The sequence below is a fragment of the Lissotriton vulgaris genome, chromosome 6 (assembly GCF_964263255.1).
Source record: "Lissotriton vulgaris chromosome 6, aLisVul1.2, whole genome shotgun sequence".
NCBI lineage: Eukaryota > Metazoa > Chordata > Amphibia > Caudata > Salamandridae > Lissotriton > Lissotriton vulgaris.
The window spans coordinates 542,692,836-542,707,393 of NC_141694.1; the positions used below are offsets into that span (position 1 = coordinate 542,692,836).

The window sequence follows — 14,558 nt, forward strand, 5'->3', positions numbered from 1 at the left end:
TTTTACTAGATATTGCAAGTGATCAGGGAAACCATTTTGAAAGCCTATGCTGGACACTGGTGAAAACGTGTTCGCCATTTACATGATGGCTTCACTAAAAGTAGGGTTGTTTTGTATCAAAGATCTTGTATCAATGAAAGCCCACTGATGCCAGTAATGGATTTGTTAATACATGCTCAGAGAGGTGTCCCCTGAAAACCTCCCAGCCTCAGGTGTGTTGACTGACTGATTCTTGCCAGCCTGCTGCCAGGGACTAGTTTCTGACCCTCAAGAGTGAGGGCCTTTTCTCTCGGGAAGTCAGAAACAAAGCCTGCTTGGGTGTTTGTGGGAAAGTGCCATCTTTCTTGCATTTGTAAGCCCCCACTTTTTGCTGAACTGCTGATGTGCTTTGACTGAGTGTGCCCTGGGCTCCTGCCATCCCCTTTTGTATCGCTTTGTTTGCCCTAAGTTGGCAGGGTATGCTCAGACGTCAGTCCCTTGCTCACTTGGCCACTGGATTCAAGATAGCCTGGCTGATGAGGATTATGAATCCGAAACCTGTCCCAGGATGCTTGTTTCCGGTCCAGGGAAGACATGGCTTGGCAGTTCGGGCTGGACTGTTCCCATGAGGTACAGGGTCAGACTGATGTGCATATGACCATGTCTGAAATGGGGTTTCTGAGTGAGCTAAAGAGTGGTGATGGATTAAACCCAGATCAATTGACTGGGGGTGAGTGTTTGATTTGGTCAAACGCTCCGTCCATCATCCCCTTTTGTATCGCTTTGTTCGCCCTAAGTTGGCAGGGTATGCTCAGACGTGAGTCCCTTGCTCACTTGGCCATTGGATTCAAGATAGCCTGGCTGATGAGGATTAAGAATCCGAAAAAAGGTCCCAGGATGCTTGTTTCCGGTCCAGGGAAGACATGGCTTGGCAGTTCGGGCTGGACTGTTCCCATGAGGCACAGGGTCAGACTGATTTGCATATGGCCATGTCTGAACTGGGGTGGCTGAGTGAGCTAAAGAATGGTGATGGATTAAACCCAGATCGGTTGACTGGGGGTGAGTGTTTGATTTTATCAAACGCTCCAACCATCATCCCCTTTTCTATCACAACCAGGTGCCCAGGGCCTGTGTTCCTTCCCTAAAGCTGTGTTGAAACCTAAACCCAATTGGCATCTCTGGCCACCTGTCCGCCCCTAGTAAATGGTACCCTAGGTACCCAGGGCATGGTGACTAGAGAAGATCGTTAAGGGCTGCCACACTTATTGTGCAACCCTTAGAGGCCCTGTACCTTGACACCCACACACTGCCTTGGCAGGCTGAGTGTCTAAGTACAGAACTAAACAGAGAGTCGACATGGCACACACTCTGTGTGCCATGCCCACAAACCCACTGCCCTGGCATACATCAGTCACCCCTCTAGCTGGGTGCCCTATGCCAGTGGTGTGGGCACAGGTGCATGAGCCCTGTGCCTCTAGAGAACCCAGGGCCATTCCTGGGCACTGTAAGTGCAGTGATGCCATTAAGACTACATGGTGCTGGGTGGTTGTCATTACAAACTCCATGCCACCATAATGGCTACACTGAAGACTGACAAGTTTGATATCAAACTTCTCAGCACATTAAACCCACACGGATGCCAGTGTGGGATTTAATGTCAAGTGCACCATAGAGGGCATCTTAGAGATGCCTCCTGAAACCTAACCTACAATCCACGTCTGGTCTGTGTGGCTGCCTAGGCTGGACACCTGTGTGGAGAGCCCCCACTCTCCTGGGCCTGCAACAATGCACATCCTGGGCGAGGTGCTAGGTCTCCTCCCCCAGGATGGGCAGGGGGAAGCTTCAAAGGCCTGCCGCCTTTGTGAGCTTCTCCAGGTCACTTGCTGTACTCAGCAACTGGTCCCCACCAGTTCTGACCCCCACTCTGGCAGGAAGACTAGCAGGAAACCCTGTGTCAGGAAGGGGGGGGGGGGGTGCCAGCCTGTGCCAACCCCACCCCTCAGGTGTGAGGCGAGGTGAAGCACGACCCCGGGCTCCGGTCATCTTGAAGATGGGGAGCAGTGTCCAATCACAGCTAGGCTCCCGCCCCGCTCCCTCAGGAGAGGAGCAGGCTAGGGGGTGTACCCACCCCAGGACAGGAACCTATTGGGCCCTGCCCTTGTCCTACCTGTTACGCCCCTAAAATTAGTATTTAGGGGCACCCTGAACCTTCCTTCCTCAGACCCCGATAAGAAAACAAGAAAGAAGATCAAGGAGACCCGCCGTGCAGCTGCTAACAGGACAACACCAACTGACTTTGCCCCAGCCCTACTGGCCTGTCGATCCTGGAACCTGCTCCTGCTAAATCCCGGCGACTCCTGCGGACCTCAACCTTGGAAAACCCGGAGGACCTGCCTGCCTTGACCCTCTGAAAGACTGAGGCTCATATAAGCAGAGGCTCTGCTTCAACAGCAATGCCCCTGGTGCCAGACAGGAACCGCAAATCCAGCTCACTCCACACCCGCCGAGCACGGCCCGTGCGAACCAAGATCACAAGAACGTCCCCCCGTCGACTGGGACCTGAAGTCCAGTGCCCAAAGACCCTCCTCGACGACCCAGACGACGCCTGCAGCCTTAGAACCGAGGACCCCTCCAACCGCGACCAGCTGAGGGTAAGATTTCCCAAAACCAAAAGACACCCCAGCGCCCTGCGGCTCCCTGTGCCTTCCTTTGGGGTACCTACCTCTTCTCCAAGATCCCAACTTACCTCTCAAAAGTGGTGGTCACACCTGAAGAATCTCCGTCCCCAAGTCTGCAGCCTTTGTTCCCCTCTTAATTTTCTCATTGGATAACATTGAGCGCCCGACTGCTCAAAAGCACCCTGCACCCAGCCACCCGAGTGCCGCCGGAGGTGCAACTACTACTCTACTCTACTTCCGCACTTGCCCTGAGTAAGTGACCCGGAGCTCAGCTCCCACAGCCGCGTGGCCTGCTTGCTTGCATCCACCATCCGAATGCCCCCTACCCTCCATTGGATTGCATTGGGCCTTCTCTCTCTGCACCCGGCTGCCCCTGTGCCGCTGCGGGTATAACTACTGTACCTTTCTGACCCTAAGAGACCCCTGAGTCTATGCCCAGAACCTCAACTTCACCAGTTGAGTACTCACCTGGGAACCGATAACTCGCTTTCCTTCCATAGGATAACATTGACTGGTTTGACTCAAAAAATCTATTGTGTGAAGTTTTGAAACTTTAAAATATTCATCTAAAATCCGCCGAGTAACGAATTTCGAAGTACTCACCTGTGATCAGGAGAGAAGCCAGTACTGTACCTTTCAGCCCAGTATTGAACCACAAAAATAATTATAACAGTACTTACCATTAACCTGAATTTTCTTCCATAGGAAACCATTGACTGTTTTTCTGTGAAATTTCTTCTGTTTATTTTTGAAAACTACAAATATTCCTTAATAGTGCCAACTACTAAAACGTAATTACTTACCTGTCTTAGGTAGAGACCCCAGTGCTGAACCTAGGAGTCCAGTACTGGATTACAAAAGTAACGAGAACCTACTTTACCTGTGACTTGGATTTCCTTTTCATAGGATAACATTGCTAGTTTTTCACTGAACAGTTTCTAAGTGTCAACTTTGAAAATACATTTATATTCTTTAAAAATCACAACTGTAACCAAAACGCTTTTACCTAACTGTTTACAGCTTAGGTCCCGGGACTGAATCCAGGATCCAGTCCTGTGGTAAGAAAAGTAATCCTTAAAGTAATAAACTGCATTTATGAAGAAAAACCCATTGAGCTCAATGTTAAATTGTGTTTAGAATTGTTGCCTATTGCAACCCCTGTAACTATTGTGTTTACAAAGTTTATTGCCTTTCTGCAAAGTAACTACCTGAAGTCACTCATATTGAGAAAAGTATATTTTGATACCTGTTAGTGCTACAATAAAACAACTATGGGCCATATGTATCAAGATTCCCATTTGCGATTCTCAAATAGCGATTTTTAAGAAATCGCTATTTGAGAATCGCAAATGGTTATGTATGTACAAAATCGCATTTTTTTTGCAATCCCTTAAAATCCTTAATGGCGATTTAGCAAATTGCGAATCGCAATTAAGGAATACTTTCCCATTCATTTCCCATAGGAATGAATGGGAAGTTATTCTCAATTTGCGATTTGCAATTTGCTAATCGCAAATTGAGAATAATTTCAAGGGTTCAGCGGTGTCCAAAGGACACCCTGTTGCACCCCTGAAATATGCATGAGTGCACATGTGGAGCACATACATGCCCTAAGGGCATGTATGTGCGTCACATGGCACTTTGAAAAATGCAAAAATGTGCATTTTTCAAGGAATTCACAACTGACCACCAACTAGAAGTTGGTGGTAATTTGCGATTCCTTAAGGGCATTTTGCTAATTTTTTTTGCTACATAAATTGCATTTAAGGAATCGCAACATTTGCGATTCCTTAAATGCAATTGCAAAATAAGGAACCGCAACATTTGCGATTCCTTATTTTGCACCAAATTTTTCTTAATACATTGCATTTAGCAAATTCGCGTTCGCAAAGGTCGAAATTCTGCGAATTTCGGCCCTTGCGAATGCGAATTTGCTTGGTACATATGGCCCTATATCTTTTGAAATATAACAATTGGCCTAGAGTTCAGTTCTTGAGTGTGCGAAACCTTTTGCTGGCTGAGTGTGTACGACAAATGCTTTGCATGACCTTCTGATATTGCCTTACTGCTCGACCAAGCTACCACTTTGGAGAGTAAGGTTATATCTAACTTTAATCTCTGCCATACCTCTGGATACTGGGGACTCTGTACACCCTGTAACTTACTTTGTTCCAGTATATATAAAGCCACTTTCTTGCAGTGCTCACACCCCCTCCCACACAATGACCTGCTGATTAGCTTTCCAAGGCAGGGGAGCTTCAAAGAAGCCACTGCTTTTGAAATCAGTCTGGCTTCCATCGCAGGAGAGTAAACCGCCCCCTTATTCCAGAGCCCCTTGGTACCTGGATATGTGTGAAAGTTAGCTATTCAGGGAGGCGTGCCCACACACAGGCTAGTACCACCCCTAAGGTGGGCTACCTGAATTAGACACAACTTTTCAGAGTTGGCCATTTTGATGATGGTAAGCTTAGGGATTCTGGGACAGTGTTATGCCAACTTCCCACAGGAAGTGGTCATATAAGGGGCTGGTGACACCAGGAGGAAGTAGCCCATCGACTACTAACCCTCTCTTCCCTTAACAACCCTAAATTGAGTATTTAAGGGACGCCCCTGATACCAGATCATAATATTTCAATGGACACAAAAGCAGTGGACTGCTGACCCTAAAACCGAGGAGCACAACTGACCTTGGCACCAACCGTACCAGCCTGCCTACTGCACCTGATACACGCGGAGCTCTCAACACTTGATGCTGCTGTGCAGACTCTAAGAATCCCGGAGGGCTGCCACTGCTTTGCCAGAGGAACTCCTTTGGGGTAGAGGAGCTACTGCCAAGCATGTGTAGGCACCAAAGAATTAAGACCCAGTACATTGACCTGCTGTCTACAGGGACTACAGACACAGAAGCCTCCCACAGGTCAGATCTGTCCTCTCTCCAAGCGTGGGGAAGCCAGGACCAACTGAAGCTGCACAGAACTAATCCCTGGGGTACTGTCCTCTTGTAGCAGCCAAGGCTTGTTGTGACCGGACACCAATGCCTAAGAAGACTGACCTGCATGTTGAGCAACTTCAGGGATGGTGAGACCCACATCGAGATTGGCCCAGCTGCCATGTTTGCCCCTCAACAACAGAAACAAAGACCAAGAGTGAGTCTCTGACCGCCGCTACCTGGCACCTTAAAGCACCTATACACCCGCGCTCCAGAGCTCGAGTCCAAGGGAGTTGACAGCCCCAACTAGGTCCCCAGACCCACAAGAGCAAGCTCACACTTTGGTTTGCCCAGACGAGACTTACAGTTGCTGCCTGCAGCCTCTTTCTGCATTCCTTCTTGAACCGCGATAAACTCCAGCATTGTATCAGACACCAAAAGACACCAATGCACACGAGCCTACAGCCCAAGGAGATGTGGGCCAAGGGTGTCCCTGTATGACCGTGGATTTAAAGGGTCAAGCCCCACCTGTGGGTTTCTCCGGACTGGTGCTTCAGTCCCTACTTACTTGCAAACTCTTTGTAACTGGACTTTTCTCCCATTGAAGTGAAAAGAACACCCGAGGTTGTGAGACACCTCTGCACCCGGACGCCCCAGAGCACCCCAACTTGACCTGTTGATGTGACCTTGGACCTTGCAACATATTACCGTCAAGTCCAGAAGAATAGAACAATAAGTCGCTGGCAAGTGTCTGAATGCAATACATGTTTTTTCTCATTAGGATAACTTTTAGGATGCAGAAAATGAAGTGTCCATTTCTAAAAATGTATAACCTCGAAAAATTCTTACCCACGTCCGATCTTGCGATCTAAATGTATTTAAATGTGTTATTCTTATAAATTGATATATAATTTCTTAGTTTCTCTCATTTACTGCCTTTGTGTGTGAATGCTTAGCACTACCCTTTGATATGCCTAAATGCTCGCCCACACTACCACAAAGAGCATTTGGGGTGTCATTTGTGCCTCTGTAATTCCTTTGGGGTTACCCTGAGCTCTCTGTACAGTGCACCTTATTTTGTTGCACTATACTGAGAGTCAGCCTCCTACATTGGTGCAATGCTGGTACTGGCCAATGGTATGCTCAGACATGGGTCTGTGATCACTGTGCCACTGGAACCAAGCTGCACCTGACTATAGAGGTCCAGCTAGCAAGAAACAGGTCTTAGTTCGCTTGTGTTCTTATACAGAGAGGACATTGCTTGGCTGTTCTGGCTGGACTTTTCTTATTGGAGCAGGAATAAAGCCGATAACTAGTGGCAAAGCCCTTAATAGGCTTACATTTGTGAAGCCTAACCAAATATTATCATACGTTTTATTTTTTTTATTTTTAATAAATCTGTTTGAGGTTGGGTGCTCACACATGGATTTGAATAGTGTGCTTCCTGGTGAGATATTCTGTCGCTTTTGTGACCCTAATTCAGTTGTACTGGTTACCTCTGTGCTGCCAGGACAAGACGCCGTATTGCATTGGTGTATGTTTGAAAGCGCACAACAGAACTTGAAGACAGTGCAACCATTTCTTGCTGCAAGCTATAGTTTATTAACTTGTCACAGGGTTGTTACTGACATTTGAAATGTCTTTTAAAAACCTGTGAAACTGTGCTGTCTTAGCTGTGCCTCCAGGTGTTTGCATCTAATTTTTTTGAAATAACATAGGGTGACATTGTGTTTACTTAACCTTTCAATCATCAGTAAAGCTAAGGCCCACCCAAGCCACAAACTTACAATTTGTTTAGTGGCAGTGATCATGCCAAAAAAAATGTATTGATGTGGTTTTTACTAAAATTCACAAATCTGAGGCTATATTTTGAATTTGTACTTGATTTCTGAAGTGTGGAAAATACAGAACTTTACCCTTGTCCCTGCCAGGGTGAATTAATGAGCATAGTATCTTCTGGGCTAATGGTAGATCTCATTAACATATGGTGCTGTTATTGGTTAGGCTATCTACTGCTGACAGAAGGAAGAGTTTAATGTACAAAGGCAACATACGAGGTGGCAGTTGTGAGAGAGTAACCTACAGTGCCAGTGAAAGGCTAATTGATAATTCCGTTCTACTCAGAAGTGCAACACTTTCAGGTATTGCCACTTTTGAGTTTTTCTTGCCTTCTACTTGTAGATGTGAATGAGGGAGTCCTGTGTTCTTGATGTTTTAAGGTAGGAATCACTAGCTCTCTGGTTTTGAGATTATCACGCTTCGAGCTAAAGCCTTTTGCCATAGACTTATTTTTCCACATTGGCTTTCTGTGAGACTTATCGGCAAGCAAATATCACTGGAATAGTGCCATACTATTACAAAACAAGCATTTACAATGCAATGGTTTCGCCTTTGGAAAAGTTAGAGCTATTGGCATTGCTCATGACATTTCTTTTTTTTTTCTTTTACTTATAAATACATGGAATTGTTATTTACATTGCCAACAGCTCTCACAGCCCACACACCTCACAGCCCACACAGCTCTCACAGCCCACACAGCTCTCACAGCCCACACAGCTCTCACAGCCCACACAGCTCTCACAGCCCACACAGCCCTCACAGCCCACACAGCTCTCACAGCCCACACAGCTCTCACAGCTCACAGCCCACACAGCTCTCACAGCTCTCACAGCTCTCACAGCCCTTACGGTACCTGTCAATCAATGTCCAATAGCTTAACAGGAGCACTCAAAGCAAAACTCTTCTTAAAGCACCAGGAGAAATCCGGTTTCAATTGGCCCTCTGCCGGTGGTGTGTGCAGGTTAAATGGATAGGTCAATAGTATATATCAGCATGAATACTAATCAACAAAAATCCCACCTTCCCAGGCGACCTAGCCCAAGTTTAAAAAAAAAACTCAAACCCAGTAGCTAGTAACAAGACCTTCTTCCTGCTACTATCAAGTCAAGTCTTCACATCTTCAAAAATGTCTGGTGTCTGATCAATGCACACTCGCCCGAGTTGTCGTTGCTAGATACCTAAAAATGAGCTAGATTACCCCTACGGTGAAAAAGTCCACCCTTGTTCCCAACTTGTTGGTTAATTTCAGACGTGTTTCCAACCAACCCAAGCTATGTCGTCCTTAAATACAGACTCTCAAAACAGCAAATTATGTATATTCATTAATGTGACGTACTAACGTGTAAACTATAAAGCGTGTGTTTAATGTGTATGTTTACGTGTACATATTTATTTATTCTAGGACGTGTGTATATTATCTGACCTTAGACACACACACGCACCTATACTTTTATACACACACGTGAGTGTATATTATTATTTACTTAAGTGCATGAATGGTTTGCTTAGCGCCGATAAGTATCCCCCTGCGCACTTCTATCCGCTTACCTCCCCAGATCATACTCTAATTGTTTCGCATTCTTACATATATTTCCTAGACAGTGGAAGAAAACACATACATAAAATATATAAAAGGGAAAATATACTAAGCCAAGTCAGTGTATACATTTGAAGATACACATTTGATATGTATTATTACTACAAACGCACAAAACATACCGTTACCGGAAGTTCACACTCTCACGCTCAGAAATGGCTTTTGATCCTGCTTTCTGTGCTCAAAGCGTCGCTAGGAAGAGTTTGAAAAAAAATAGCCACAAATATGCTTTTTTTTTTAATATAAAAATATTGTACGTCTCTTTAATTGTTTTAATGAATGATATTGGTATCCAATGGCTGCTAATGGTTCGTTGTAAGTCTCTGCCCAAAGCTGCCAGGGACGCACATTAAAGTGTCACTGATTTCGGCAAATCTACCTGATTCTGAGCCGTGTAGTTGGAGCACGTGCAGGCCGGGGCACCTGCTGAGCACAGTGCACCTGCTGAGTGCCTCTGAGCCTGCATCACCGGGTCGCAGCGCTCGCTTGTGAAGGCATGTTCAGGGCTCGTGTCCCCACATGCCTGGTGCTGACACCGAATACTAGGTTCAGGAATCCACCCTCACACCTCGGGCTACTTCCATGCGTGCAGGGAAGAAAGAGGGCTGCTGCCTCCCATTTAGGAGCAAACTGTATTTATTCGCCAGCGTTTTGGTGTCGTTTGTCATCTACTCTCGGGCACATAACAGAGCAAATCCGCCGAAATAAAAGTGAATACAGCCATTTTGTATGTGTTGCAGTTAGGAGCATTTCATGAAATGTAACTTAGTGCATGCTTTGAGTACCTTAGTGGATCAGAGCACCTGCTGCAGATATTTGGGGTTCAGACTCAGAAGTTCAAACACCGACACATTCTTCCTTCCTTCGGTTACAATAAATTGAGTGACACTGAATTGGTTTTTAGCGCTTAGAGACCTTTCCGATTGTAGTATGCGCTGTACAAATGTGTATAGCTTTGCAATTTGGAGCTGGGCCTGATGGACTTTTAGCAGACATTGTCAAGTATTATGTTTTTTTGTGTATTGCGGTCACCGCCTGCACACATATCTCATATGTAACATGCACACACTGTGCAATGAACTGCATACATATTTCATATGTGTGCCTGCCTGTCGGTGATTATATCCATTGCGCAGTTTTACTACCGGGTGCATTTTTCATATGCAGAGTGTGTGCATGTACTCGCTTACAAGATAGTTGCACTTGATCTGTGTATGTCTGTGTGCCTGTGGTGGACCGTACCCTCTTTTTGGGGGTGCAGGTGGAGGTACACACATGCATCTCATACGCAGTGCACGGCAGTGACTTGACTAGGTCTCCTCTCAATGCACCTGATTGTACCCACACGTCATGTATAGGTCTTGGCGTGTCACTATGTCGCCGGTGTTACATAGTTAAAACCCCATGTAGAGCGCTTAGTGAGCACGTTCTCAGTGCAATAGATTGTACAGACATCACACATGCGCCACCTCGGGATGCTGCGGTAGTGCAAGCTTCCGGTTACCATATATGGAGTGCGGCTCCTCCGTTGTGCCTCACGTGTGACAGGCTCTGATGTGGGCTGTGGTTTCCACACACGCGGGGTTGGGGCACCTGCGCCCTCCTGCACTTAGAGGAGACAGGCATTCAAATGTGCTCCCCTGAGCACTTTGCCCAGATTACCACTAGAGCAAACTCCCAGGGACGCACGCGAAGATGTCTTCATGGGAACGTGTCACACCAGGACGCCCTTCCCTTGTGGATGGACCGGCAGAGGCGTTGCTCTGCTTTAAACCCTTTAAACTCCCAGTGCTGTGTTACAAGCTAGTGAAACGCTTGTATGATTTATCAATGGTTAATCCACGCTTCCCTGCTTATCACAGAGCTTAGTGAGAGGTGGCATGCACGACTGCTGACGGACTCTTCGTGTGTGACACAAACGTGAACCATGCGCATGTGAGACTTCGCTGAATTACGAAATACTGGAAGCTCGTTTTGTTGTATTTTATTATTGGGGAGACGGTGATTAATGTGTTTTAAACTAGGCCTATAGGGACACAATGTTATTCACTGGTCGGTCAAATTATTGACCCTTCTTGTGGCAGCCACCCATCGGGTGTGCTCATTTTAAGGGCTGTCAGCTGCAAATTAAAGTATTTGTGATTGTTGAACAGTATTGAGAGAGGTGGTGGTTGAAGGACCCCCGCTGAAAATGGCACTGATTTTATACAGAAGCTCTTTTGTTCTGGATTTCTGCCTGAACTCTCATGTACTGCCTCATGGGGACACTTCTATGTTTAATATTGCACCCCTGCCCTGCTGACCCTTCAGGGCCGCGGCCCGTCGTAGGCATGTGGAGGTGACAATGTGCATATCTCATGTACAAAGTATACAGAGGTGTCTAATGTGCATATCATGGGTAAAGGGCAACTAGCAGCGTCCAATGTGCCTACATGAGGGGCGGGGTCTCTAGTAGTAGTTAATGTGCCTACAGCAGTGTCTAGCACATGCCATGTGCACAGAGTATTTAGAAATACCCTAGGTGCATTTCATGCACATTGAACCCTCGTGAGTTTCCAAAGTGCCTATCATGTGTGCAGTTTACAGCAGAAGCCATCACGCATCCATTACACTACCCCACCATTGTCAGCCTCCAATGTGCATCCGCATGTTAGAGGCTGCGATGGACCCTTTCAGTGGGCAGGTTGTGGGTAAACAGATGACGTGATGTGTATGCTGCCTCCCTGCAAATATCCCGTCACCGCGGTCACGTGCTGCGTTTCCTTTTCACTGCCTGTAATACGCCAGCAGTCTCACGTTGTGACATGTGGGAACCCCTGAAGTCCATCACGGGTCTGCTGCAGGTGATGGAGTCACAGCGGGCGCCCTCTGTGCACGCAGCGCCAAGGAGGGCAGAGCGCACTGTGTGCCTGAGGGCGGGTGACCCAGGGCTGCAGGGGGCGAGCTGCCAATGTAGGCATCCACAGAACGGACACGAGCAGGCGGCGGAGGAGGGGGCGAGGGGCTGGGACGCCCAGCAGGCAGGAGATGTTCATATTCAGCTCTCAGGGTCTGTTTTGTTAGGAGGGTGGATGACCCAAAACACATGCAGGCTGCAGGGGGCGATCCGCCAAGGTAGGCGCCTGCGGAACAGGCACCAGCAGGCGGGGGGCTGGCACTATTTACCTCAGCCCAGCAGGCGAGAGACTTTCATATGCAGCTGCCAGGAGACGGGGATTCCCTCTCTTGGGTGAAGAGGCCTGTGGAGAAATCAGTGGCAGCAACAAGGGTTGCAGTGAAAACGGCCTTCAACCCCAGTTTGGTTGTAAAAAGCAGACACATTAGGGGGCAGTGCCCCTCTCACAACCCTGACCCCGGTGTGACTGCACCTACTGCACTCTAGCTAGCTACAGCCCTGGAAGAATTTCAGAGAGTTGATTGACTCTTCCTTGCACCAGCAGCCTCCTAAGAAATCTCTCAATTTAGTGCTCAGTCCAAATCACTCATCGAAGAGGTCAAAGAGTGCAGGGAGCTATCTACAAGTTAATATATGGCAAATATACATTATTTATCCCTTGTCTAGTGTGAAATTCAATGAATACCAGTCAAGAACCAAGAACAGGATGATATCAGTCCTGGTTTTAGTTCTTGTAGTATTAAACAAAAAGGCCCATGTACATTGATAAATAATAATAAATGCTGCGCCTCTCTAAGAAGTTTGTTTACTTGCCCGTATAAATATTGCCAGAAACTGCTGGCTCTGCATCTGGGCGGAGCTTATTCAGTGACGTGACTAGTCTCACTGCCAAAATTCTTTCCTCTGACTGTGATTGGACGTATTCCTTTTCGACCAGATGACATGTCCCATTTATTCTGCTTTGCTCTTACCTCAAAAACCCTGCAAGATGGGACAAAGAGTTAAGCGCTCGCCGCTAACCTGCATTATTTGCAAGTCACAACATCGAATCAGACAAGCCCAAATCAGCCTTCCACCCTTCAGGGGTTGGCAAAATACATATCATTTAAAAGAGCAATACTAACTCGTTAAGTACAGCGCTTAGAATCAGCAGAAAAAGAGCTGAATAAACAATCCGTTATTACATATAAAGCGAATGTAGACGGCAGGGTTCATCTTTTAAGACCTACACTATTATTGCCTTGTTCATTATTTTCATGACTATTTTTTATACTTTTTTTGAAGCTCTGCGTGTCTACTTTTGGTCACTTCATCAGAACGCTAACACGTTTGTGGTTATGTAAGCCTCTTTTATTAAGTAAAAAAGGCCCTGCGGAGTTAATTTGCCGCTTCGCCGTACAGTGCGCTGAATGATGCGCTTAAGAACCCACTTTATGCTGTGGAGGTTAACTTTAAAAAAAACACGCGCGAGTTCATTTCGTCTAACAAGCCCAAAATGACTGCCATGAAAGCAGTGCATTTCGGGCACATTACCTTAACAAGCACTCACCTGGGGAACAACTGAGGCCCAGCACGGAGCAGGCATTTCGACAACCCCGCCCACGGCCGCGGTAATGTGCGCCCGGAAAAACATGAAGCACACGGACGGGGGGGGGGGCGGGAACGGACAGCGGGAGGGGGGTCGGGAAGGTTCCTTTGATGGCGGTCGGGGGGGCGGGAACGGACAGCGGGAGGGGGGTCGGGAAGGCTTCCTCCGTTGGCGGTCGGGGGGGCGGGAACGGACAGCAGGAGGGGGGTCGGGAAGGCTTCCTCCGTTGGCGGTGGGGGTGCGGGAACGGACAGCGGGAGGGGGGTCGGGAAGGCTTCCTCCGTTGGCGGTGGGGGGGCGGGAACGGGATAAAAACAAAAGCAAACAGAAAAAAGACATTAAGAGCGAAAACGTCAAAATACGTAAACTTACAAAGTGAATTTATAAACAAAATGCTCCTTACCTGATTGCCTCGTGGGAACTCGAATCTTGCAGCCAACTCCAACAACAAACACTTGTAAAAAGACGAAAACAGGCCGACTCAAAAAAAAAAATAACAAACACCCACCGCCGCAATGACGATCAGAAGTGGGTGGAGAGGGAAAAAATCGCGGGAACGCCCCCGAATCTGGTCTGGCCTTGACAGACAGATCCGGCTCCTAATGGCTAGCCTCCATTTATGGAGCTAGCCGATGGGAGCCGGGGGACGTTTCTGAAGCCCATATTGTAAACAATAGATTTCGCCTGCGCCGAAAAGCTGCGCAGAGCGCAGCCTTCGGCAGGCGAAACCTAAAAAGTGGTTACATGCACTAGGATATAGTTTCACACTTTGTTACAAGTGCCTGATAATGGCAAGCTAAATCTACCATTTATGAGCCCCTGTTCAGCCTACTTTCAGGGACAACTAGATTTCAAGAGGAGAAGAAATGAAGACCACTCCATCTGCTATTGGTAACAACAATCTTTGTGTGGAAGAGATGTTCAGTCGCTGTCATTAATCCCTGCTCAAGAACGGAGTCAGTTTTTTGATGGACTCAAGTGTCAGAATAGCCTAAGTTGTCTCTGGGCAGTCTCCTTTGACTGCAGTGATTCTTCCTTCAATGGAAATCTGC

The 14,558-nt window shown here is 47.2% G+C and overlaps 1 protein-coding gene across 2 annotated transcripts in view; it reads left to right on the forward strand.

Annotated features, from left to right (window-relative positions):
• TTK (TTK protein kinase) overlaps nt 1-14,558 on the forward strand; it is an 848,854-nt gene that overhangs the window by 219,259 nt on the left and 615,037 nt on the right. The window lies entirely within an intron of this gene.